The sequence below is a fragment of the Atractosteus spatula genome, chromosome 5, assembly GCF_055471065.1.
Source record: "Atractosteus spatula isolate fAtrSpa1 chromosome 5, fAtrSpa1.hap1, whole genome shotgun sequence".
NCBI lineage: Eukaryota > Metazoa > Chordata > Actinopteri > Semionotiformes > Lepisosteidae > Atractosteus > Atractosteus spatula.
Genome location: NC_142710.1, coordinates 49,729,632 through 49,756,647, shown reverse-complemented (window position 1 = coordinate 49,756,647; position 27,016 = coordinate 49,729,632). Strand labels below are relative to the sequence as shown.

Below are 27,016 nucleotides of genomic sequence, written 5' to 3'. Positions count from 1 at the left end.
ATGGCATGAGAAACATAGCTGTTTCTGTTTATACATCATTATTTTTTGTGCTAATTTTGCATGATGATTACTATAGCACTTTATAGAATAAGCTGTTCTCTTAATTTTGTTGGTAAGGCTATAAGCTACTTCTGTGTTGTTGTTGTTCTCAAGTCTAGTGATATTATATGAGTGAATTGGACACAACACTTCGTTCCTTGTTTACATTGCTTAAAGCAGCATATGTCCTGGATTGGCTGAAGCATACTGATAGATCTTAAATGTGCACATAAGCTAAACCTACAAAATAAAGCATTTCTGAATTATAACTGGATGTATTTTTTATATTTTTGAAGTACAGTATATCCTTTAAAACCTTAAGGCTTTGTTGGGTCAAAATTATAACAAGCTTGGATTTAATATTGTAGTCAGTGGGTACCATTGACTCCAAAATAGAACCATGAGCAGTTTCTGCACTGTACTTTTCAAACTAGTACAGTATTAGCCTCCTCTAGATTCTTTAAAACCTCAAGAGTTTTTGTTTGTGTTACTTGGTAATCTTGCTTGGCCATTTTAGATTGTGATTTTGATACCTTTGCCACTTGAGATGACTGTTGCTGCCAGTGCTTTTATTTCTAAGCTCTTTCCATTGAATCTTTAAAGTTTCTCTACATTGTTGTTCTCTTTGTGCTCTGGAAAGTGTTGGTTGCTGGCTATGACATTTGGTCATAAAATTCTAAATCAGACCAAATGTAGTATTGGAAATGATAACCCACAATTAAATGATCTTACTTTTCTGATTGCTTTACAACTGATGAGACTCGAAGATCTGCCAGGGCTATAAGAGTAGGCTTAACTCTTCATGCCTATGGAGAAAAAATACTACACATCCAAATCTGGAAAAAAAAAGTTTTTTAAGTTTGTGTTTATCAACTTTGGGATTTTAAAAATATGTTTCAATACCCACGTTTCCATTTCGGTGTCCTTGTATGGAAATTGTCTTCAATGATTAGGCAAGATTTGCAATATTATGTAATGTAATAATATTTTGTAATGCATATTAGTAAATCAGGGCATTGCCTAGTTGCAAAAATCTTAACAGAATTCATAGCAATCGTTTATTAGTTTATTATTAATATGTGGCTGACTCTTTTGTCTAAGGCATGTCCTGTCTGGAAATACTACTGAACTTTGAAAGTTAGCATAGTAACTTATTTTAATTCAATCCTAAATAGTTTATGGCGTAACAGTTGCCGTAAAAGATGAACTCTTTGATCCTTTTAGTGGCATGTTTTCAGTTTTCAATCCACTCTAACTGTAAGGCAGCACAAAACGTCAAATATATTAGTCAACTAGCAAATATCCGTTGATGTTTCACAACCATTTCATATTGTTTGACCTTAAAGCTGTATGATCATAAAACACTCCTTTATCTAAAGAGTTGTGGAAGTGTGGTAGAAGCTACCCAGCCATGTTGTTAAAGTCCATCCTTGGCTTCTTTCAGAAAAACGGGTGGATGGGGTCCTTGGATCAATTAACTTCTACCTACTAAATGGGCTAGATGGGCCATAAAGCCTTCTCTGTTGTGTCACTTTAATTTTCTTATCTTCAATCTATAAAAATGTGTGCTGCTGTTTAGCAACAAAGTTTGGTTTGTATGTCCATGTGTTTAGCTGACCTGACCCTCAACACAGAAGACATTAACCAAAGTTAATGTTGTTCAAGGCAGTTTTGTTGGACAGCACTGTTTGCTTATTACCACAAAGAGAAAGCACAAATCCGGTCACAAACGGATCATGACAGCTCAAGCCTGCAGACATGTACAACACAAAGTGACAAGCAACAGATGGGTTGCATTTCTAAAGCCAAACAAATCTCCTGCACTGGACTACAGACAGTGTAGGTTTGACTGAGATGCAGCCTGGTGATTGAGATTTGATGGATTTGTGGCAGTTTTAGTAGTGTCAGTGTCATTGACAGCTACCAGTTTGGAGTGAAAGTCACAAATAGATCTGTATCATGTATCTCTCTACATCTAAATACAGAGTAGAAAAGGATTCATTTCTAAAACATGATTGTCACTCCAGAAGGGTGGAAATTTGTCTTTGGCATCACCATTCAAAACAAATTATGCTAAACATAAAATAAGTATACGCTAAAAACAAACAGCATTCCTTGCCATTGAACAATACATACAGTTTACGCACATTTCACTCTGTCCATATTACACTATCATTACATTAATCCAATAACTTAATATAGGAAACAGTGACGTAGCTGCCTTTAATATACTGTTTACAAGAAATCTTTTGTTCCCAGTGGATACATTTTTTCTTGGCCGTAGGCTTTCTAATCGGCATCCCTGAAGGCAGCAGTTGAAAATGGGAATGAAGACTTTGGGAAGGGTCAGGATGGGCTGTAACCGACAAAACAATTCAATCTTTAGTTCAGTTAAATGTATTTTTCTCTCTGAACATCTTAAAAACTCCAAGGCTTTTAGCCATCATGGACCAGAGTGGTGCACCACTATGTGCAGGGTTTATCACTTAAGTACCAATGTTGCTTGAAGTACAGGCATTGTTAAAGCAGAGATCAAGTAACTTCTCTGCTGCACTGATCACAGACAGGATCTCCATGTGTTCAGCTAAAAGTAGTGTTTTTTCATTGTTTCTACCTCCTTTCACACCATTGTATAGCTCATTGTCAGCGCGAGAATTCATCTGGGCAGCGGCAGATACATCTCTGCTTCTCTCCGCCAGGAAGATCAAAGCCTAATTAAGACTGGCCTTTTCCATGCAAAACTGCGACACTGTTTGATTGTTATACGCTGCTGTAAACAGGTGGCATAAGCGACACTGTTAATGGTTCCATTTTGTGGTTTAATCTGTTGACCTTTTAAACCCTTTACGCAAATTCTTGTGGTGTTGTGTAACTCCGGGAAAACAAAACAGCCCCACATCTTTTGTTACGAGATTTTTAAAAAATGAAGTAATTGCCCAGTATTTCAAAGCCTTTCTCTTCCCCACTTTGTTGGTCAAAACAGATATTGCATGTACTGTATACTCCTATACCAGGGCGTGCCTGGCCTTTACCTGTGGTAACTTTTTATATTCTCTTGCAGCATTGCACAAAGAAGAGTTTGGATAGTGATCAGATCCTGCAATGCTGTTATGGAAATTAAACATTATCTGCGCTTCCAATTTGGCTATGTGTGCCACGCAGTTGAGTGAAGCTACCTCTTTCAACCTACCTCATTCATTTCTGTTGCTGGAACACAAAGTAGCCTTGAAAGCCAAGACTTACACTACATGTATCTTTGAAAAAGCTCATACAAATAAAAACAGTGAACATACAGGGTTTAATGGTTGATTTCTTTTGCTACCTGAAATAAAATGTGTCTTCACTCAGCATATCATGTAATGTACTGTGCAGGTATGTAAATTGTTATAAAAGCTATATCTAAAATTCATATTTAAATATTCAAATTTGAACACAAACCACTCTCAGTACTTTTTATTGCGATGCTACTGTATACACATACAGTATTAACCATTTCACCCCAAAGACTGGTGGTTATATTTGAAGAATTACTACCATGCACTTCCAGTATATGTGGTAGAGCCAGTGAAGCTGTATATCTCAGTTATCTTGACATAAATATCTTGATCCATGGAAGGCTTGTGAAAATACTAATAAACAAAGGTATTTGATTAAATGTATTTCAGGAGATTGTGGGATATTTCAGTCACTCAGGGACAAAGAAGAACCATTTTTTGCAATGTGTATGGACAGCATGACCATTCATGGTCAGAAGAAATATCAGTTCCCCATTACCCTGCCTAGTTTTGTCTGAGCTTATGTATATGCACAATATTTGCTACCTAAATGCAAGAGATATGTACTTCAAATGGGATAGAAACTAGTTCCTATTTTAAAAAAAGTGAATTTAAAAATTAAAAAGGTCATTGTTCAGGAAGGTTCTGTGCTCCTGGATTCGTAACTTAATCTGTGGGAATGAGTGCATTTAGGAATCTCTGGAAAGCCCAGACTTTTTTTTTCCCAAAGTATAAGAAATTGCTTCCAAAACATCATAATTTAACTTTGGAATCTAACACAATACATAGTATTGTGGTCTTGCTTAGCAGATGTTTATTTTAATTCCCCACTCTTTCAAAAATTCGTGTTACACCCAACAAAAACAACAGTTTTGCTTTCCTTTATCTGAGACCAAATTAAAACTTGAAGTTTGAGTTATGTGAGCCATTCTAACTGTAACTTACTGTATAGTTGTCAGGGTTAAATAGTTTGAAAGATTACTGGTGCAAACCTTGACGTCTGTAGTATTAACTAGAACTGTAATTAACTGGAATAAGCTATTTTTAATTCTATATGCTGAACATTAACACCATAGTAATGAATAATTTACAACAGGAGCTAGGCATGGATTCTTTATGAGAGTTTAAATTTGGACAATGTCACTGTCCAGCAGGCTGATTAATTACCTATCCATCTTCGCAATATGTCACAATGAAATATCTTTTTTCTTTTTTAAGTAAAATGAGACCGCACGAGTATAGTCCAAAAGCAATGGTCCTGCTCTAACATTTTATTTAAACTTTTTATGTGGCACTAAATTGTGTGCCTTCTTAAAATTAAGTTTCATAAGTCAACATTGGCTTCATTTAAAAAAAAGTTTTAAGATTAAAAACTTGGAGGCCTGAGGTTTTTCTTACAAAATAATTCAACATTAAAATTCCATGGACTTTTAGTGCTCTTATATATGCATTAAATAGCAAAAGCTATTGTTCTGCGTCTGATTATGGCTTTTTAAAACAAATAGATTTACCAAGCATTTTGTAACTCTAAATAAAAACACACTGAATAAACAAACTCTATTACTGTTCAATAAACAGTTTCTGGGTCATTAGTAGAGTATGTATGTAGTTTAAAACCCCTGTCATTTGTACACAGGTTATTTACAGAGTGTGCAAGAAAGATGCTTAAATTGAAGCGTGGCCACTGTGTAAGAGATTGGTTGTACTCTCAAGTAAAAATAGGGTTGCGTTATTTTAATCTAATCCTTATGAATCTCTTCAGGCAGAAGTTGCAGTTTTATCCGAACTCCAGTTCTTGTAGTTGGGTGTCTACCTTTATCTCTGCGTGGGCTCCCAAATGAACATAAGAGCCTGTTGCTTTCAATTGCCTTGGTCAGGCTGGACAAATGTGTGGTTTGCAGATTGCTCCGAGTACTATAAATTGGGGAATCCTCATTCAGGTTTCCATGGTAATCAGGTAAAATGGTTTTCAGCTTTCTGGGAATCAGTCAATATGCAAACCATCAAGCCAGTCAACTCGCAGTACATTACCATAACACTTATGAAGAACCAGTCGTTTGGAGATTCACGTGGCATGTTGATAAATAATGGAGTTTTACTTTTCTTTGTTTATCCTGTTGGAGTTCTATCTACCTACGATTTTTGTTAAAACATTTTTTGTTTTGTCTTTGTGTTGCTCTATCTATGAAAAACAGAACATTAAGGCCGTCTTGAATCCTACAATTTCACAGTCTCAAAATTTTAACATTTTGCATGTTAAAAAAAGTTGGTTTGACAACTGAATTATGGATTCAAGAATTGGGAATATTTTTTGAATTACAGGTGTATGTGAAAAGTGATAATTGTGCACATCAGAAAAGGACCTTACTGTAATAATTTGTAATAAAATAGTTCAGCTTGAATGTACTACCCAAGCAGACATTGGCAATGGTTGGGGAGTGGTTTTGATTTTTACACTGGGTGTTCCCAGCAGGACATCACGCCTGAAACTGCTTGGACTGTGCTCAACTCCAAATGACAAGAAAAACAAACCACATGCACAAACATCAAATAACATATCATTTTAACGTGCACTTGTCTTTACTGTTCATTCGTCTGTTATCATATTTCAACCCCAGAGTTCTTTATTTGTACTATTTATTTCCCAAATAAGCTGGTGCAATGTATTTTTCAGATTAGAGATCATGCTGGTAATATTTCATTAAAGATAGTCTGCAGTCACTGGAGCGGAAGCAAGAATTAGAGCTACTAATTCCTCCCATCTTCTGCTCTTAGAGACTGCCATGTTGTATCTCTTTTCCTTTTATAAGGACTTCATTCCAAACCAGTCACAGAATATCGGGAAAAACAATGAATCCATCTCTGATGGAGATAAAATAAAATGGAATGTGGATGTCTGCCACTTACTTTAATTTAATTTTAAGTAACAATGTAATTAAGTAGCAATTGACACATTGTGTCTTCAGTTTTTTGCTGTTAAAATGATCTCTTCTGTAATAAAAGTAGAACTGTCATATAAAATACTTTTGCAAAATATTTGCTGACTTCTAAAGACGTGAAAAACAACCTTGTCCATTTTGTTATTTCTTTTCAGACTTAAAAAAATATAATTATCATTAGCATGAGTCCCGTGTTTGTTAAGAACAAAGAAGATGTGCTAGAGAACCACTTTTTATTTAAAAAAAAATGTAGTTTTTCCTGATGTACTGGAAATTAAGCATTTTTGTTTTTGGGAGGTGTGCTCTGTTTCATCAAAATTCAGGTGGTCCGATCTAATCTCATATAATGTGCTGTACCTTATTAATGAAGCAGACTTAACTGAGAGCAGAGTTTAGTATAAGGGACTTTGTTTTGTGAATTCTGCAATGTAAGAGGGAGATAATTCAATTAATTTTCAGTGGTGGAGAGCTGATGTGATTAGACATTACAACATATTTCTAAGAATGTATAAGGTGCTAAATTGACAATGGTGTTATAAATGTATTAAAACAATCCTTGTGGAAGATAATTATTTGTAGGTTGCCTAAGGTCGTTAATCCATTGATTCATTATAAACTCCCTGTATGTTATTCCCAGGGTTGCGGTCATTAGTGACTCTTGAGGTGTGCTGCATACTTTGGTCAGAAGTACTTACGGTTAAGAACAGATCAGGCTGAAGGAAAATTACATTTTTCTTCAAACAGTGTTTTTTTTCTTGAATTTTCTTTTTTTAACCATGTGATTTTAATTGCAAGCAGCTAATACTATACATCAGTGAAACAAGAAAATGTGCAAATAAAAATTGCAGTAATCGTCCAGAAAAATCCACATTTTTTGTGCTCACTGATCACTCTCTCGATCAAGATTGGCCTCTAGGTCTCCATGCCAAATCAGCATGATTTACACACTGTGAATGCTTCTTCGTCTCCAACTACTCTGTTAGGATTTTTACTGCAAATCTGATGTGTCAGACTCTGGTATGCATATTGCATTGTGAATTGGAAAATGATGTTATTTCTGTAGCGAATTACTCCCTGTATCTATGATGATATGCTTTGTATAATTAGAACTAGCTTCATCAGGTTGGTAAATTTAATAAAAGATATTCAATCTTGTGATTGTGATACTCTCAAATGTCTTTCAGTATACTGAAAGCCACATCATTTGCTTAAATTGCATAAAAAAGGCTATGTGAAAGATCTCTTTCATTTTTTCCTTGCCTCCTTAACTCGTTAGTACAAATCATTTGCATGGCAATTGATTCGACAGAAGTGTGGCCATCTTCACTTCCTTGTTCCTCTCTGAGTGACTAAAGAGCACTATTCTGTTTTGTTTGTGCAGATATTGTGTAATGTATCAGCTGGTATTTGCAAAAGCCTACCTGTTAGTAGCCTATTTGTTTATTTGGTGTGCTAGAATAACACGGAAGGTCTCTATATCAAGTGGTATAAAAAACGGTAAAGTACCTTTCATCATCAAAGGAAGTAGCTAAACTCAAATCTGCCGTTTCAGTTTGTGTTTGGCTTTGGATTGACTGTGTTATGTATATATTTGTATGGTTGATTGCTTTGTGACTATATATGAATTTCCTTTTGTGTCCCTTTGATAGACATCCATTACAATCAATGTGGTTAAAGATCAGGGCATTTATTTGTACCTTCTGCCTGTCTGGTCTTATGTCACTATGACTTTTGCTTTACCACAGAATTATTCACAGTGGTTTTTCAGATGAATCCATATATAAACAAATACATGTCAAGAGTTGGTTGCATTTCTAACCTGTTAAAAGGAAAAGTGACATTCTTAGTAACCGTCATTGCATTATAAGACTCAAGAAGTCTTGAGTTTTGCAATAAAATTCTCACCCCCAGAAAAATGCGCTTTTGAATATGATCAGAATATGGTCTGTTTTATAAAAAAGACAAAAACAAACTTCAGTTTCTCCAGTCAGTAGTGATAAACCAGTTACGCCATGAAAGTGACAATTGGTACCCAAGACCAGGACACAGAAGAATTGTCACCCTCATAATAAATGAAAGGGGTGGCAGAGCTGGGTAGTTCTGGTGGAGATGAAAGAGGTCTGGTCTGATACGGGCTATATAAGCATTTCATTGTAGTTGTGCAGATGACATATAAACTAAACTGAACTAATCTCATCACCAGATTAGATTGGTTTACTGTGTGGCTAACGGCTGCTAAGATACAGGATGTTGAGGGGTATTTTTCTTTATCATAAAAGACAATTTACTGTAAACTCTAGAATCTCTTCATTAAGAACGTTAGTGGAAATTATTTTTACAAGCTAATGAAATCCAGTAGTTGTTTAGCTGTTTGTGCTTCGATTCCTGAAGGGTTTTAACATTTAAGAAATAGTATTACAAGCACTGTTAGTCATTTAAAACATTATATAAAGTTATAAAATGGTCTGTTTTATATTCAAGTGTTTTAAGTGTTCAAGTTAATAGTTTGACTGGGGTAACATTGTTTGGACTGAATGCTTTACTACAGATGAGTTTAGAAGTTGTGCTGCATGTGACTCTTGCCCTGCAATCTCTTGCCATCATTTGGTGTATCATCTTCTTAGAGAAACAGAAAACAAAAAAAAAACCTTTAATGACTGCACTGGAAGCAGATTCTGTTCTATTATCTGGCTTGTGATGATTAAGGTCTATAGGGAGATAATTACGCCTTAGTCTTGAGTTAATGAAACGAAAACTTTTTTCTTTTTCTAAAGGAAGTGTGGATCTTTTGTTTTGTTATCTTCAGACATCTTCCCCCTTGACAGACATTGAAAATGCATTTTGTTTTAGGTCACAGCTTCTGTCTTAGTTCTGTAGTCTTGTGCCATTATGACACATCCCTTACCACAATGAAAATCTTTGTGGTTTTTCAAACAAGAGCCAGTGTGAATAAAACAGAGAGCCAATGACGCAGGTGGCGAGAACTGCTAACCCTACTCACTAAAATATTTTCAAGTATAACAGTGGCCATATTTTTAATTTAAGTAACATTCATTTGTCTTATTTCACTTTAAATGTTGGTAATGTTTGTTTGTTTGTATGAGAGTTCTAATGCATGTTTAGTTAATAGTAGATTGACCAGTTTTCATTTTGTCTTTACAGAGCTGTTTTTTTTTCCAATTAAATTTAATAGGAACTTATATTCAAACTGATGTAGACAAATTTGTCTCTCTCATCCTTGAAGCTGTTTATACTTTTTTTCAATGTATCCCTCTGCAGCTGATTTTTAAAGTGTAGTAGTGAAATCACTCATGCTTAAAACAAAAACAGATTGTCTTATCAGATTGAAAGCTCATTTTTTCCATTCTTGTTTCAGAGGCTTTAGACTATTCTGTATGAGGTGTTGAGTCGCACTCTGCGGTATTTGGGTTTGAGACGGAGATGATGGAGGGTAGAGGTGTTGCTTGCCCCCATATCTGTGTGGGTGACACGTGCTGCAGACGCTCGTCATGGGACCTCAGTGAATGAACGTGGTCTTTCTCCGTTCCCTCTGAGGGGGAAGATTTTATTTGAACTTACTCTTTTTAAATTCCTTTTGTGTTTGCGCAAAGCTGGCTTTATCAGGCTCCCTGCAAAGGCCACATGCTTGAGGCACATCCATTCAGAAGGTGCTTTGTCAAACAGGCTGCATCATTTTGCACTGTTGAGTGTGACAGCACCACAAACTCATGGCCGTTTAGCCAATAACCAGTCACTGGCATGTGAGAGAATGAGGATTCCCTTTCTAGCTATCCCTGCAGTGATGCTTGGCCAGTTGTGTAGGTTTCACTAGTCTGAGCTCCTGACAACACTAAGTTACATAGTCTGGTGTTAAAATTGCCACTTCCTGAATTCAGGACTCATCCTGCTGTTTTAGCAGAGACGTTCCGCTAATGAGACTCCTGAATTATTGTTTCTGAATATCGGCTTGCACAGAACCGTACAGAGAAAGTGAGAGTGACCCCACCCCTTTTGTGTTTCAATACATGTGGTGTATTAAATATTAAATGCAATGCAGTTTCAATTAAAACAGTGTTATGTCTCATGATTCATAAATTGAAAACATCTTGGAACTGCAAACACTTTGTTGAAATAAAACACAAATGTGGTCCAGCAGAGTGTGAGCAGATTTTTTTTTAGCACCATTAACTGTTTCTAAGGACTTCACAGGGTAACACTGTGCCACAGACGATATTTAGTTATCCTGCTTTAAGTTCACATCTGGATTTTGGAATCCACTTACTATGGGGTAGTCGTCCTTTCTAAGATGGCTCTCACATTTCATCATCTGCTGTACAGCAATGAAATGTAGAAGCAAAAGTCAGGGTCTCTGGATCCATCTGTTGTTATTATTTTCCACTGATAATTGGCTTGAACAATGGAATGCCTGTGTCCCTAGCCTTTGAAATTGTACACCCTGTTTATTTTCCAGAGGTCTCTCTTTCTCGCTCTCTTGTGCTCTCCCTCTCTGTCTTTTTCTCTCTCTCCCTCTGTCTCTCTCCCTGCTTCTAGCAAGTGGAGCTTGTATGAAAATGACATCTTTGACTCCACGCATCAGTATGTGTCACTCAGCATCTAAAGCTTGGCTGCAGATTTTCTTCAGGGTTCTGCTTCTGTTTTGTGTGGTTCAGCCTAGTTTTCAGCAAGAAAGACTGGCACGTTCATGCAGCGTCTCCTGGAAATAAGCCCCGTTGTGTATTTTTTTAAGCAACAGTCAGTGAGTAGGGAACTGCTAACTGTTTTCAATAAATGTAAGAGGCAGTACTTGAGATTTTTCATTGTTAAGTATCTGATTATTTGTGATATTTGCAGTTTATCAGTCTTCTAATACTTTCCATTAGCCTTACTTTTCTGTTCATCCAGTAGGAGGTGTAAAGGAGTTTATAAAGCTATTTGTTATGGAAATAACTTGAGGAGAAAGCTATATCATAAGCTATAATTTGCAGGATCTAAGTATTATTGCTAAAATGAGAAAACTGTGTTCTATGTAATATCCGATGGATAGAAAAACACTGAAAATGGTTTGTTCCCTAACTTTTTTCTTAGTAATACATGTGTAGACTGCAAATCATTAAATGTGCAAATGATTGGGAAATGACAGGTAATAGTGTTTATACCAGTACGCATAAGCTAAATTGTTTTAATCAACAAAAACATTAAGGAAAACATTTTAAGATAATCCTTTAAAAACTGACAATTAATCCCCTGTCCCTGGAGAAAAACAAGCAAGTGCTGTAAGACATAAACATATCAACATGAATAAATATGTGCTTAATTTTGTAACAGCATCACAAAGACAAGTACTTCTATGCTAAGTGGCAAGGTAATTCAAGAAATGAAACATAATACAAAGAGTATTGTTTTTATAAAAAATAAATGTATTTTAATAGATATCTTTAAAAGTAAGTACGATGAGCTGCAATGTAGTCTAGTCTTGAATGGATTAATTAAAAATCAGAGCATTCTATTGTGTTAGGATGAAAAAAATATTGATATAATATGAAAACAAAACTTAGTCTTTTTTTATTTGGGAATGCCAGTTTATTTTACGAGCTTAGAAGACAGGATTGTGTTCTGTAAAGGCAATCAAGTGTCCAGGTTACCCAGGTGGAAATGTCACCGTTATACACTTTTAAAGCAATTCCCATCTTTGACTCTCTTTGCTCTTTTGCTTAAACACAGAATTGTAAAAATAAGTGTAAGGAAATAGTTTTTCTTTCTCCTTGCCCCTTTTGCCATTTGCGCTCTCCATAATTAAATGAGAGCAGGACAGGTAGAACTCACAGCAGGCATCTGATTTGTGCCAGTTATTCATTTGCTGAGTGTTTGTGTTTATGCAAAGGGGCCTCTTCCTGCATATTTAATCTAGAGCAAGGCAGTGGCTTTTGTTGTGTTTAGACCACATACCTTCAGTCCTTCCTTGCACTGCAGTCACTGTTGGAGCCGAGAGGGAGTCTGGATTGTCAAAGGAGCTTTTGTGTGTGTGGGGAGAAAAAACAAAACAACAACAACAAAAAATAACTAAGTCTACTCAACCCTGGGGATTTACTTTACAGTCTAGTATCTGACTTTCACAGTTAATGGGTAAGTCAGTATTATTTTTTAACAGTTTTCCTGTACTTTCCTTTCTAGTTGTATATAAGAACGTGTATATACGCTTCTGCTACTTACAGTTTTGCTCAGCTCATCCAGCGGTTTGTGTTTTTTTTTAAGTGGAGAGTTCAGCAAGCAGCTCAAGTAGTGCAGGTGTCTAATTCTGGGGGAGAATGAAAACCAGTTACTGTGTTTCAGAGTACGGGTCCTTCATTTTTTTTAAAAAAAGAACTGAAGACAGCCTGTTTTTCTTCTAACTAATCCTGTTTTGTCACTGCCCACAAAGATAATGCTGCTATTGTCTGCTACAAAGAATTCTACCCGTTCACTGTCCCAAACTCCAAAGCCTTTAGGAACCACTCTAGGTTTTTGTTTCCCGACTGAAGGGGTCTTGGAAAGGAGTGAATCAACCATAATAGGAAGGGTTTTTTTTTCTCCTGCTTCTTCGTATATGGAAATTGAATCGGCTCGTTATTGATATTAATAGCACACTAGAGATGTAGCCCGCGACGCAAAGAGGAGAAGGACTGAAGAGTGGGAAACTTGATATTGCAGAAGAGAATTGACAGTCCTCCCGTTCATGTGTGTGGAGAGGCATCAGCCATAAAAATAGAATTGCATAATAGCACTGTAGGTTATCCCTATTGTACTGTGTAGGGCATGCTTCTCGGGTTTATTGCAAGCTGCTGCTATCATGTGGTGTAAACTTTGAGATTCTTCAAGTTCTTTCTGATTGCTCCGAAAGAATGAAAAATAACTATATAGAACTATGAAGGAATGATATTTTTATTTAGGAATGCTGTGTGTCGGGATGATGTTTAGGTGTCCTGTTGCACTGTTGAGACTTTCTTTCCAAAGTATTTTTTTTCTTTAGCATTTAAATCCTGTTATTTCGTCTCCTCCCAAAGTTTCATGTCTCAATAAAACATGCAGTCAAGCCCACAAGTCAAACTCCGTTCCAAAGAATCAAATGTCTGGACAATGTAGCGTTACCTTTCAAATGCCTGTTACATTTGTGAAGCACATTGCTTAGTGTATTTGTAATACTAAGTTTGTGTAGATGTGTGTTGGTGAATATAATGTGAAAGATTTTGGCCCGGTAATTTAAAATTAATTGAGTGTTTTATTCTTATACCTCTTAATGAACTCATCCAAACTGAATATATTTAGAATTCAAGTAATAAGGTCAGCACCTCCATGAACTCATTGTAAATAAAATTTGCATTTGTTTCGAATTGACTGAAGCGTTAATATTTTTTCTGTGTTCAAAATGAAGTCTGTTGTGTGGAAATTCTTACACAGAAAAATAGAAATAATTGTGTTTTGTGTACTGGTTCATGCCTGTTACTAGCAACACTGGAGGAGATCAAAGCTTGTTGGATTATGAGGTGTTTCGGAAATTCAGTTTCACGCAGGTTTGTGTTCGTTGAGGTTGTCAGCAGAAGGACAAGGAGAACAATTGTCTCCCATTGTCAGGCTTTGCATTTAACATTAATTAGAATGAAAAGGACATGTTAAAAGTTCATAAACAAACATGGCAGAAGTAGTCTCCAACAGCGTATTAAACATGTGCAGGGATGATTACTAGAATAACGTTAATTTGTGGTAAAAATGCATGTCCTCCTTTTTGTCGAAACAAACCTAAGTGACTAAAAGCACTTCCATTAAAAAGCACACTAGAGACGAGTTTTCCTCTTGGAGTGAGTGTGCCTGTCCTGTAGTTACATTTTGCTGTGTATTTAAAACAATTTTGCAACCTTAAAAAAGGAAAGTATGACATAGTCATTGATTAGAACTACAGGAGACGTGTAAACAGTAATTGGCACTCTAGTGTGCTCTTATCCAAAATTTTTGGTTTTGGATGGAGTGATACTACAGATCTGTACAATTGCCCTTGAATGTTGAAGCACAAACAGACACAAGACGGCAAGTGTGAACAAGTCTGAAAAAACTGATCAACAGTCCAGTCTTTCCACTTTTCCAGTAACTTACGAAGAAAAATTCTGAATTCATCAATATGCTTCAAAGATTCACATATAGAATAGGTGAGTAAATGTAAACGTGTCCTAAAAATGTAAAAATTTTATTTAATTCCAGTTAATGGGCAGAATAGAATAATGATGGGATTACTTTCTTTTCCTTTATCCCTGACATTCTAAAAATCATGTGATCTAACACTAGTTAATATTATCTTCCTTGAAACAATGCGGTGTTAAGGTCAAGTTGCACAACAGAAGTCAAAACACCATTTTCATTCATTTTTCGGATAGTATTTAGAGCTAGGTATTCTGCATAATATGCTGCTTGATAAGCCAGCTTAGAACCTTTTATAAGGATATATTTCTTTCAAAATCTGTGAAGTTAAATAACATTCATTTCCAAATTGGGACTTCCTAAACTTCGTGATACTCTTGTGTAATTACATTTCTATGATGATATTTGGAGAATATAAAAAGTAGGGTTGAGGGGTAGAACACTAGTTTAAAGTGTTATTTTCCCTTAAATGCAAGTTCCTTAAATGGCTGTTTGTGGGTGAAACATACCACATATATGGTATTTAAAGATACCAATGTATCTGTGAGATTAATTTGTATGTGCTCATTTGTGTTTATTTTTCAGAAGGATCAGATCCACAGATGTCATGATAGTCTACACACTTATATGTGCTCAGTCCAGAGTGTGAAGAGTATTGGGAGTATCTGTCACCCTAAATCTTGTGTGCAGTGTATGTAGTTCAGACACGTTTAGGGCAATACACAATACAGTTGTCAATTTATGGCAATACATTTATGGGTTAATCACAAAGCATAGATATCTGTCAAACTGTTGGAGTGTTTGTATTATTTTGTCAAGGATCTCATGGTTTATTTTATTTTGCTCCCAATCACAAACTATACTAAATTCTCCAAATAGCATTAGCTTTGCTTTCACTTATTTTTTTTTTTCATGGACCCTGAAAATATATTCTTGGCTGACTAAAACAGAAGGTTAAATCTCAAGAGCTCTAAATATAAACTGAACGTTTTTTTTTCTTCTTTTTCAATGTGCTTTATGTTGTCTGATTACTGTAAATATACAGTGCTTAGGAAAACCATCTAAATTTATCCCTAGCCCACAGCTCTGGTGGTGCTTTGTTTCCATTTCGTATGTTAACAGAGCAATATAAATCTTCTAAGAGAACAACATCATGCTATTCTGTTTTATCAGCTTTTTATGCAGAATAGTTCAGATGAGTTCTTAAGTTGTAGAAATGTATACCGCAATTTTGAATGCCAAATATGAAACACATAAAAGCACAGTATAAAAGATCTGTGTTTTTAATATTTTGATGTCCCTTTGTGTTTTCATTCAAATACCTTTGAGATAATGCACCACTGTTTCTTTTGAATAGACCATAAGTGTACAGTCCTGCTGTAACTCAAATGCTCAGTTAATGTTGCACATCAGAACCTAAAATTAAGCCAGCTTTATTATGATGAATTAGTGTTATTTTCTCATGAAGTAGAAGTGTACATAGCCACCAGGTGGTGCAGTCTGTGAAATATGTCTTGTTATTTGCTTTCTTAAGGGCAAAGAGTTTTTAGCCAAATATTGACAAATATTATTTTTGTTGTGTTCTTTCAAAATATTATTTCTGGATTACAAATGGAGGGGTAGAATGTTTTGCAAAAGAACCTTATTTCTGTTTAAAGAAACCAAGCACATGTAATTCTCTGTATATTCATTTGTATGTTCAAATTTCAGTATCCACTTGTCAGACATTTGACATGGGAAGCTTTATACAGTATATTCACAGTGAGTTGCTGTGATGTGTCATATAAATCATGACTTAAATTCAGCTTTAAAGTGTTGCACAGCTGTCTAACAAACATTGGAACAAACTAAAGACAGGTAATACCAGAGCTGAAAAAGCCTGCTTTTTCAAGAAAATTGTTTCCACAGGGACAGAGATATGAGTTATTTTGAGTGAAATTCTAGGAAAATGGGAACATATTTGGCCAATGCAGGAATAGTTTGATGGTATGAAAAAGAAGGAATTAGGTTTAGGAAGAGGATAGTTTGTCCATCAATACTAAGAGCTTTTGGAATAATCTTTGTTTCTTATTATTTGTGGTATCTTGTTTTAACTAAGGGTCAGTGCACATCAGTATCCGATGTAAAGTATACCTGATTGAGATAAATGGTTGTTCTTTCCTTGATTTTCTGTAGGTTTTGTTTTTTTCAGACCCCTTGTGAAGATTTGATCCAAGTATTAGACAGGCTATGTGCCTTCTTAAACTGACCCAGACAAGAGGGTCTCAAGCACCAGCTCACTGTAGAGCTCCATCTTGCATAGTCAAGTAAAAAGCACTTGGATGTGTCCAGGCCACCTTCCTCGCTCCTCTGCTGTCATGGTGTCTCTGTCTTCCGTATTAGCGCCTGAGATTTGAAGGTTCTGGTGGTTTAAAGCATCTTAGTTTAAATAACTTGCAACTTCCTTTCATTTTCTCTTCAGTGTTTTTTAAATTGTAAGGGTGGCGCATAACACAGTTTAGCACATTGAAGTTAATGTCATAGTTCAAGGAATCTATTTATATTTAATACTTAAGGTGTACATTACTTAAGGAGTTTATCTGTACAGGTCTTGGAACATTTTTGCCACTTTCAGACTTCATTGATCTTTTTAAAGGCAACATTGAGGACTGAAATAAACTTAACATTTTTTATTTCATATTTTGATCCATGCATTTAATGTCCCTACTTCTTCTTTGTTTGAAGTGCAGGTGACCTTCCTGGCAAATCAGCAAGAGGTAATAACTCTGTAATATCTCTTAACTGAGCTGATGTTTCAGTTTTCAATTACAGAAGGGTAATGGACACCCACACAAATGTGCAATGTTGTAATATAGACTCATTTTTGACTGAAATTATCTTTGTTCTGTGCTTGAAAACAAAGGAGAATGGGGGTTGTAATTACAGTGTGTATGTCTATGAGTATACAATGCAAAGCATAAAGAATAAAACAGAACACAGTGTTTCCTCTATGCTGGAAAGTGCAGATACCTCCTTATTCCAATTTGAACTTAATTGTAACAACCTAAAGGCCATCTTCGTATGTAAAAATGAGTGCTCGGTATTTAGTTACCACTGGCATTTGTGTATACTGTAAAAAGTAAACTGCACTTGTCATTCTGTTCTTTGAAATCATGCGGATGTTTTTATCTATGATTTAAAAACTGATCGTCCAGTCATAGTGGTCAGGCTTGCATATAAACAGGGGTTTCATAATCTTAACTCATGGCGAACTGATTATTGATGAGTTACAGTTTAACCGTCAAAACGTCATGGCCAGTAATCACAGCATCACTAACAAAATGAGAAAGTAGCTTAGTTGGCATGTGAGAACATGGGATTGTGAAAAATTTAAGAAGAGACACTCTTAAGGACAAACAACACAGATTGCAAACATCACAGATTGCACTGTGACAATAAAATAGAAAACATCTGGCACAGGGCGAAAAAATAAGTTTGTTTCAAGAAGCAGAAATAGAGAAATGAAAATGACATTTCTCGAAAGCAGGTTGTACTTATTAAGCAATGGCTTCTTGCTCATGCTGGTACAAATAAATCATACTGTACTTGTATCTCTTGGCTGTTTTTATGAACTCTCAGAGTCAGGCACGATTATGTCCAGTTGGACTTCTTTGTTGATTTATTTGTGTTTGCTTTTGACAGTGTGGTGCCTACAAACAGTTACCAAGTGCTTATAAGCTGTAATTGTTCAATTACAGTGTGTCATTTCTTCTGTCTGCAGGGTAGGAAGACTGAGCTCTGAAGGTGGCAGGAACTGAAGATTGCTTTGAACAAGCAAGTGCTTGAAGAAGGTAAATACAAACTTTTACTTAAGACTCACTTCCTATGAGTCAGATGATGTATTAAAATGTCTAATAACTGACTGGTGCTGTAATGTTGTCTGTAGATGCTATACAAACAAGTTTATTGTTGTTTACTTTTTCATTCTTCCCCTGAGCGAGTAAGTAATTTTTACGTCAAACATTATCAGTCATCGTTTTAGTTTCAGCACATATGTTTTTAAACAATGGAAAGAACAAACTTAATTTAACAGTTATTTGTATATATGGATCATGTTTCTTTTCCCACAAATAATGGAATCAAAATGTTAACAAAATACACTTAAGTTACTTAAAATGTTCACTTTCATTGAAAGCAGAAACTTACAGAAAACACCAATACTAAATTTGACCATCTTGATTAAATGCTAACATTATTCATGATTACACTGTAATACCTAACTTCCAGCAAAGAAATTGAGAGTTTACAGTGGTTTGGAAATATTGATGGTTTAGTACAGCTCTCAGATTCTGATTTTAGGAATTGCTGCTTCTTCATAATAGTTATTCTTTATTGCCTGTGGAGCACCAATGGGGTGCTAGCTGAGCAGTACTTCTCAGAAAGTGTTACTGCTCGGAGGCCTTGTACACATAAGGCATAGGAAAAACTTCTGTTTTGCCAATGAAATGTCAGGAAACAGACAGAAGGTTAGAAATATTTTGGAAAACACATTGGATCAGTACATTTTAACAATATAGTGGACAACAAAAATGGCATTCTGTTTCATACTGCGGCCCAGAAAATATTTGATGTCACCTTTAAGACAAGACTTCACTTGAGAATAATGACATGTAAAGTGCATGAAAACTATTTAAAAGTGGGTACATTATTTTACATTCTGTATTTCCTATTAGCCGTGTAAGATGATGCTTTTTTGGCAGCGGGGGGGTAGGGGCTGTTATAATTGCTTTAAAAATGCAATGCATGTTCAAACACTTATTTAAAATGATAGTTTAGTTATGGGCCAGCCCTCATGCACGCAGCTCCATTCTCTGAATACTCATGTGTTCGTAATCACCTTTTGTCAAAAAAAATAATAGTTGGACACCATAGCAACAGTGATGTAACAGTGGAAGCTTGGAATGCATATTCTTTTCATGAATTCATATTAATGGTGCTGTCTCTGCCACCTCACTGAACACTGAACCATATGTAATTTTTGTATCTTAAACTGTGCCAAGCTGGTTTACACCAATAGATTAGGACTCCATCTTACTAGACAGGTTTTATGTACACATTTGAAATACTCATTTTCAAAGCTGCTAAATCTCTTGTGTTCTGTCTACTTGATTAGAAGTTAGGGGTGACAGGTCCGCCAAACCAATTCTTATTATCTTGCTGTGAAACGCACATAACTAGAGAACAGTGAAAACTCTTCAAGCACTCCTCCTCTCACACAAGCTGATACCCTAACATCATAAATGAAATTTTCTCTTGATTTTAAAGCAAGTCTGCTTCTGATATCTGACCTGTGTTTGGAAAAAAAATCTTTAGTTCTAGGTTTATTGGTTTCCTAGTCTCTTCCCATTTTAGAAAGGTCTTCAGCTACTATTAAAGTTCAGTTTAACTAAACCTAGTAATTCTCATTCAGGTTTTCAAGAAATGAACAATCTAAAATAATGCATAAATAAGTACGTTCGAACAACTTGAAAGGGCATGGAGATCACTTTAAGTTGGAAACTGTCTATTGTTACGTTCAGAAAAATACAATAAATCATAACCCATTAATTTGTGTAGGCTAAAGCTTTTAAATAAGCTCTTGTATTGCAGGCGATCTGTAGAGGAAGTATGTATCCTGTCTAGTTTCATTTCCATTACATGCTGTAGTTTTTTTTGTAATTCATGTAATCTCTTAACTAAGAGATAACTAACGTAATCTCTTTAACTAAGTAAAAAGTGTTTTCTACTATTGTAAATAATTACATGCACATTTTTCTTTTGTTAATGGCCAACCAATCTTGCAGAAATCATATCAACCTCCTTTATTTATCTGATAGAAATATATACACTTCTGCCTGGGTGTGAATGAACTACAAATACTGCAGTGTCCACTGGTACTAAGGCCTAAGATCTAAAACCCTCTTGCACATCTCCTATAAACAAGGAGCTTGAAGAACCCCCTCAAAACGTCCGATATATCACATTGTGTTAGCCCTACTTAAAATATAATATTCTGATTTGTTTTAAACAATTTTTAGTGATTGTTTCTTAAATGGTATTTTATTTATTATTTTGTACAGTGATTTGTGGGTCTTATTTTGGACCATAAGACATATGCTTAAAAACTAAAAGAAAGGAAGGTTGACTGAAGTGTGTTTGTAACACAATATCGTAAGATAGATCATATTTAGGCTCACATCTGGTCCTTCCAGATGTAAGATCAGTTTCAAATCCTTCAAATTAAAGTGTAATTAATGTTAATATGCTGAAATCAACCTAATTATTGACACAACTTTTCAATGTGATTTTGATTGCATCTCTAATGCTGAAATCCCTGTGGCAGATTAAAGGATTAACATGCTTCAATATTTAATGCTGTTTTGAAATATGCTTTAGTTTAATGAGAAAACAGGTTTTACACATGTAGAGAAGTCAGTGAGACATTTCCTTTTGTGTCCTCTTACTTTTTTCTTTGTGTTGGAATTAAAAATTACATCAATCCACAGTTGTTTATTACAATTAAATTGGGCTGCTGCCAGCCAGCAAAAACATGAATATTACAGTACATTCTTTTCTATTGAAAATATTTGATTTGCACTATGAAGATGAAAAGAAAAAAAACAGTGGATATTTACTGTGGATATTGTAATTCTCCTAATGGAGCACCTGTTGGTTTTGTAGTAGACAGTTTGAGTTTCATATGTAAGTTTATATTTTCAAGGAAGGTTATGAAGAACCTAACAGAATTTCTTCTTAGAATAATTTGTCTTTTTATATGTGTTGGCTAATTTGTTAAATTGTTTTTTGGGGACACCCTGAAGCCTTTATTTACTATTGCACTGTAATTTAGCACAGTGCTATATTTTCCACTTCTGATTTCCTGCTGGATCTGATTTGCCTCCCAGTTTTTATTCAGTCTGTCTTTCCTTGGTATCCCCTATCCATCTTAGGAGTGATGACTGCTCAGATATTTAGTTTCAGTTGTATTGCCACAATGGATCATCTGCAGCAGGGCTTTTATGCCAACTGGGGGACAGACTCTCAGTCATGCAAGAGCCCAGTCTGGCACAGTTGTCCATGATGCACCACAAGTCACACATCCAGCGGCTGTTTAAAAATACTTCTGCTCTTGATCTCAGACTTTGGATGGGTCTATCGCATATTAAGATTAAAGTCACCTGAGCGTCAATTGGATGACTCCCTGTTAAGGCCATCAAGTCTTTAGAGCGGGGTCCTTCTGGCTGTATGATTCCACCTGTGCTCCATTTTGAGAATTTTATCAGATGAACCACTCAGGAGCCCTTGCATCTCTGGATCTGTGTGCACTTGTCTCTTTTTTAGACTGCATTCTTTTATAATCTAAACACCTCTCGTATCGCCATTGAATCATCCCTTTTGTATGACTTTGCAGCAGTGCACAGCTGTCTGGCTTGTTCGCTGTCCTCCTTTCAATTGCTGCTATGTGAAGGGGGATTTGAAACTGTGACAAAAATGGTTTATCCATTTGCCTTATGGTGATTAGATAAAAAGCAAACAAGATGCCAACATAATTTGGACTTTTTTGCTTCTTCCGTAGCAATACGGATGGTTTTTAGAAAATGAACTGTTTGTTTTGTGCTGTGCTCCTTATTCTGCATAAAACTGGCTACTGAAGAGACCGTGGAAGCAATGATTATAGCCCTGCAATAAGGGATGGGAAAAGTTCTTAATTTTAACACCAAAGAACCTTTATATGTTAAAAAAATGTTCTAGCTTTTTTGTAGTTTAAAAATGAAATGATTCTATTTTCATTTGGGCTGTGTGTTACATGCTTGGTTTCTCTTCTTTTTTTCTGGGTGATTACCTAAGGTTTCCTACCTACAAGGTTGCTTTCGTATTGTGTTGAAAAATATGGGGTTATTATACTGATAAAATACATTTGGAACAACATAAGGGTTCAGGCTAATGTTAGATTACTTATATTTCTTTAAAAATGTGTTTGAATTAGGTTGCATGTGAAATGCTTCATTTTCTCCAGAACAGGACAAAACAAGCGAAAGAAAAATTAATCTTTTGATTTGTGAAGAAAGCCTAAAATTCATAAGCCAAGGCCAAAGAGAGGTCATATGCAGATGTTTCTCTTTCGAAAAATATATTAGCAGACACTGTGCCCTGTGCATTTATTGCTTACATAAAAAAGCCATTTCTTTATATCAGCATTAAGCTAGAAATTGCCATGTATTAGTATTAGGGTTGGTAAGCTTTTAATTCCATGGAATTTACAGCTCGCTGTGTTTCCATGCATTTATAACACTTTGATTCTTAAGAGTTCCGTTTAATCGGTTTTGCCTAGCACAGAACATAATAAACAACTTGCTGTTGCTAAAGTGCCACATGGGGGAGATTGCTAACAAGAAAGTTAAATGTTTCTGCCACTAGCAGTTTTGTCACTGTGTTTTTCATGAGCTGTAACTACCAGAATGTAGTTTAGGAGCTTCAATACAGTAGTTAAATATAGTGACAGGCATAATAGCCTCAAGGCTCTTCTAGCTGTATAAAATTGGCATCCTCTTTATAACTGCAGTTTAAAAAACATCTTTGCTCTTGATCGTACTCTCAGGATGGGGCCCCTTTCGTAATAATATAAAAGCACATACCTGCTCAGTTGAAAGTCTTTGCGTTAATATAGGTTTCAGTTTTATTTATTTTTGTTTTCATATATAATTCAATGTTTTTATTTTTTTAGTACTTCCAATAATTTTTGTAAGCTATTCTTCACCTTCTCCTCTCTTACCAACCTCACTAACTCTTTTATCTCATCTATCAAGTTTACCACCTTTTTATCCTCCAGTGTTTGACATGCACTTCTCTCCTATCAACCACCACCACCCATCCCATCAGCCTCCTGCCTAAGAGTTACTCCCCAACTCCTCCTGCTTTTCCCCTCTGTAACTCTGTGACATTTCCTACTTGCTTCATGACCATGTACTTAACAATTGCTTAACAAAAGACTCCCTTTGTTAAATGTGCAATACACCTTTCTTAAGAAGATCCAGCTTTGATCTCTCAGTCCTGTAGAACTATCAACCTTTCTTCTTCTTTTTGCCTTTCAATGCTCCTTTAGTTCTCCACTTTCCTCTTCCAGCTCCCGCACCTTGACCCTCTCCGGTTTGGTTTTTGTCTGGCACACCCGGCATAAACTACCCTCCTTTTGGTTTCAGATTATCTTCTCTCAAGTGCTGTCACCATCTCTTCTGTCTTAATGCGCTTTGCTTTCTCTACCATAAAGTTTCTACGACATTTATGGATCTTTCTATTTTCATGTCAATTCTTGCTAACAAAAGGAATGTCAGGAGCTGCTCACAAGCAGCAGGTTTTTTCTCCTACCTCACAGATCACACATACCAGGTCCTTGGTAAGGCTCACTCCCTGTTCCTTTCTCTTTCCACTGGTTTATTCCCCTAGGTTCTGTCCTGGGTCCCCTACAGTTCTCTCTCTCTCTCCACTTGCTCCCTGGGATCTCTTACCTCTTTTTCAGGGATTAATTTAATTTGTGTCTCTTCCCACATCTCTGCCTGTCGCTCAGCCATCTCTTTCTGGATGCACTCCCACCTTTTTAAGCTTATCTTCTTGAGGTCTGGCCTCCTTTTTCCCTTTCCCCTTCTTCATTGTCTATGGTCCTCTCCCATCTTTGTTCCTTCTGACTCCTCCACCACCCTGTTCCACTCCCCCTGTGCCAACAATCTTGATGCCAGTCTTGACCTCTTGCTGTCTTACTCCTAACACACGTCTTCTCCATTGTACTATTGCAGCTTCCTCTCTGCCAACACAATCCACCCATTTGCTGCCCCGTTACTCAAGTCCCCCTGTATTGTTTCATACATCTGAATCAGAAGCCTAGGTTCTCACCTATCACTGTCTCATCTGCTCTGCTCTTGTGCATCTTCAATCTTGTCTCTTGTCTTCTACCCTTTCTAGTTTCCACCAGATCTTCTCTACCCCCTTTCCATTCTCACACTCCCATTGATAATCTCCAGAAATCAGATCAGCAATCCCTGACCAGTTGCTCAAGATTAATCCATTTAGACAGCGCCTGTTACCTCTCAGCTCTCAACTGCATCCTTCACTTAGTCTTACACTGTTTTACACGGTTTTAATTTGTAGACTGGCCATGTCGCTTGCTTATTATACTTATTCACTGTAAATAGGGTATACATACCAATAGGGTATAGGATGTTTTCTGATTTATTTCCACACTGTATGCTGTTTTAGTTCATAAGCACTTGCATTTATCTCCCACTTTGTGCTGACCTTTTGTCATTTTATTAATCTGTTTTACCTCATTGTGCCTGTACCATTGTTCCTCAGATTTAATGTAAATTTTCTGCATTGCAGTTATCTTTTGATAAGGGTGTCTGCCAACCTTACTGTTCATACTTTGCTGTTGCCCAAGGGCCTGTTTGATGAACACAGTTAACAGTTTGTAACCGTCGGCTCAGACCCAGGACTAACCCGCCCAGCAGGAATAAGTCCACTTTAGACACCTTGTCTTTTTGAAAGTATGAAAAGAAACATGTTAAGAAGCATAAAATAACTTAGCCACAGTAGCTTGTGACTGATGAAGGTGGCGGTGTACACATGAATACTGTGCCTACAACAGTTATTAGTTGTCAGGATGGGCTACACTCCCTGTTTTGCACCCGATCTTATGGGTTGAACGTGAAGAAAAGGTGTTTTATGGCAGCTGTGCTCCAAATGTATTCAAACTCAAAAGTGAAAGCTTCGGATATTGTGAAGGAGCTAGTTAGAGAATGTGGTGTTGAGATGTCAGCACAGACTGCATGAATATAAATGAGTGAGAAGGGACCCTATGGTTAGTGTGCAAGAAAAATAAAAACATTAACATAATTTATCACAGTCATCAGGAAGAACCTGATGCAATAAAAGAATAAATGTATTTTAGCTTGGTGGTATAGAAAGCACAGAAGAATTTAAATAAGGTTATCTGAAGTTCACCTTAAAGCAAAGGAAAGCCAACTTTGCTATTTGGGTGAGTGGCAGCTTTGGTTGTTATCTTATACTATGGAAAGGCATCTTGAATTGAACAATGCGCAAGAAAATCTGTAAAAGCTAGTGACTACTAAATTCATGGTCCTAGAAGATTGAAGTTCTAGACTCATCAGACTTTTTTATTTTTTTCTGAGCCATTGAATACACATCTGGATATATATATATATTTAATTCAAATAAGAAGCTTTGCCAAATTTGCAAGATATTCATGTTCATTTACATAGTTTGAGTCAGTCTCTCTTGTATTGTGCTGCTTCCCGAGCAAAATCACTTTGACTGGGAAGGATAAAGTGCTGATAGGGTTTGTGCACTGTGCAATAAGTAGAATAAAATGATATAGGGATGATATTTTCTCACACAGTCCAGGGAGTGTTACTTGTTAGTTCACAGAAAAACACGTGTCTGCTTAATGAAATAGCTGATGCACCAAGTAAATAAATAGCTCATAGTTTTCTGTGACAGGATCATTATGCCAGAACATGAATATTATACCACTGTGATGTTGAAATGAAGAGGGCTAAAAAGTATACAATTGGGTTATTATTACTGAAGTGTTCAGATGCGGTAAGCTGGACATCATGCCTTTGAACTTGTGAACTGCTACTTGTTTGTGATTTATTGATTTAGATTTGCCTGTTTGGTGCATTCAGCTTTACACGAGCACAGCAGTGGAGATATGAAGCATGTCCTCCTGGATTCAGGAGTGAAAGTATAATTAATTATACTTCCTTCTAAGTTTCTCTGGAAATAGAGTGATCACAACACCAAAACAGCTAGCCCACTGCTGGGTAAAGAAAGAGTAGCATTTCATTCAGATTTCTGTTACATACTGTTTAAATTAGGAAGAACCCTAGACATATCACATAATATCCCTTTGAATTTTTTATAACTCCGTGTTAGCGAACTACTTAAATCATACCTTTTCACATGTTTGGATGCCTTTCTTTTTTCCTCTTCAGCAGACTGGGCTATCAAACTAAAACTTAAATGTGTGTAGCAAGTTTAAATTTGGCAAGTAGGTGAAATCACTTTTGCTGCTCAATTCAAATTTTCTTACAGTTGGAATCAGAGATGATTTGTAAAATTGATTGCAAGGTGTTTTTTTTTATTAATGTCCTTATTACGCAGTGCACCACTTTCAGTAAATCAGGGCTAAAAGTTTGTTTTCATAAACAAAGTCTCCTAGGGTTAGAAAAGAAAATATTCGAGAAGATGGAAAACAGGAATGACAAACACCATTAGCTGAAAAATTTCCATTTCATTGCAACTATGTTATTGTTTACTTTACCATCCACATCCTAATATGGTTACCTCTGTGTTAAAGCAGCTAAGCCAGAGGTTGGGAGGCCCTCAAAAGGATCAGCTTCCAGCTGCCACTTAGACAATAAGAAACAAATGTCACAGCTCTGCAGAGGGTGACTCAGAAAGTGTTAAAATCAAACCTCCAGAGTTCCTTGGATCTTTGTCAGCATCTGAAATTCACACATTCTCCCCCTGGCTTGCTTGGGTACTCACCTTCTGTTTGTGTGA

The 27,016-nt window shown here is 36.2% G+C and overlaps 1 protein-coding gene across 9 annotated transcripts in view; it reads left to right on the top strand.

The window, feature by feature from the left end:
- Window positions 1–27,016, top strand: part of foxp1b (forkhead box P1b) — a 194,094-nt gene that overhangs the window by 54,696 nt on the left and 112,382 nt on the right. For 4 of the 9 annotated variants that reach the window (XM_088917906.1, XM_088917901.1, XM_088917905.1 and 1 more), the window contains exon 4: window positions 18,180–18,249. The gene's annotated coding sequence lies outside the window, so the exon portion shown is untranslated. Of the gene's footprint in view, window positions 1–12,182; window positions 12,377–17,126; window positions 17,176–18,179; window positions 18,250–27,016 lie in introns of those variants that run through there. The other 5 variants (XM_088917907.1, XM_088917904.1, XM_088917903.1 and 2 more) reach the window with 3 other exon arrangements.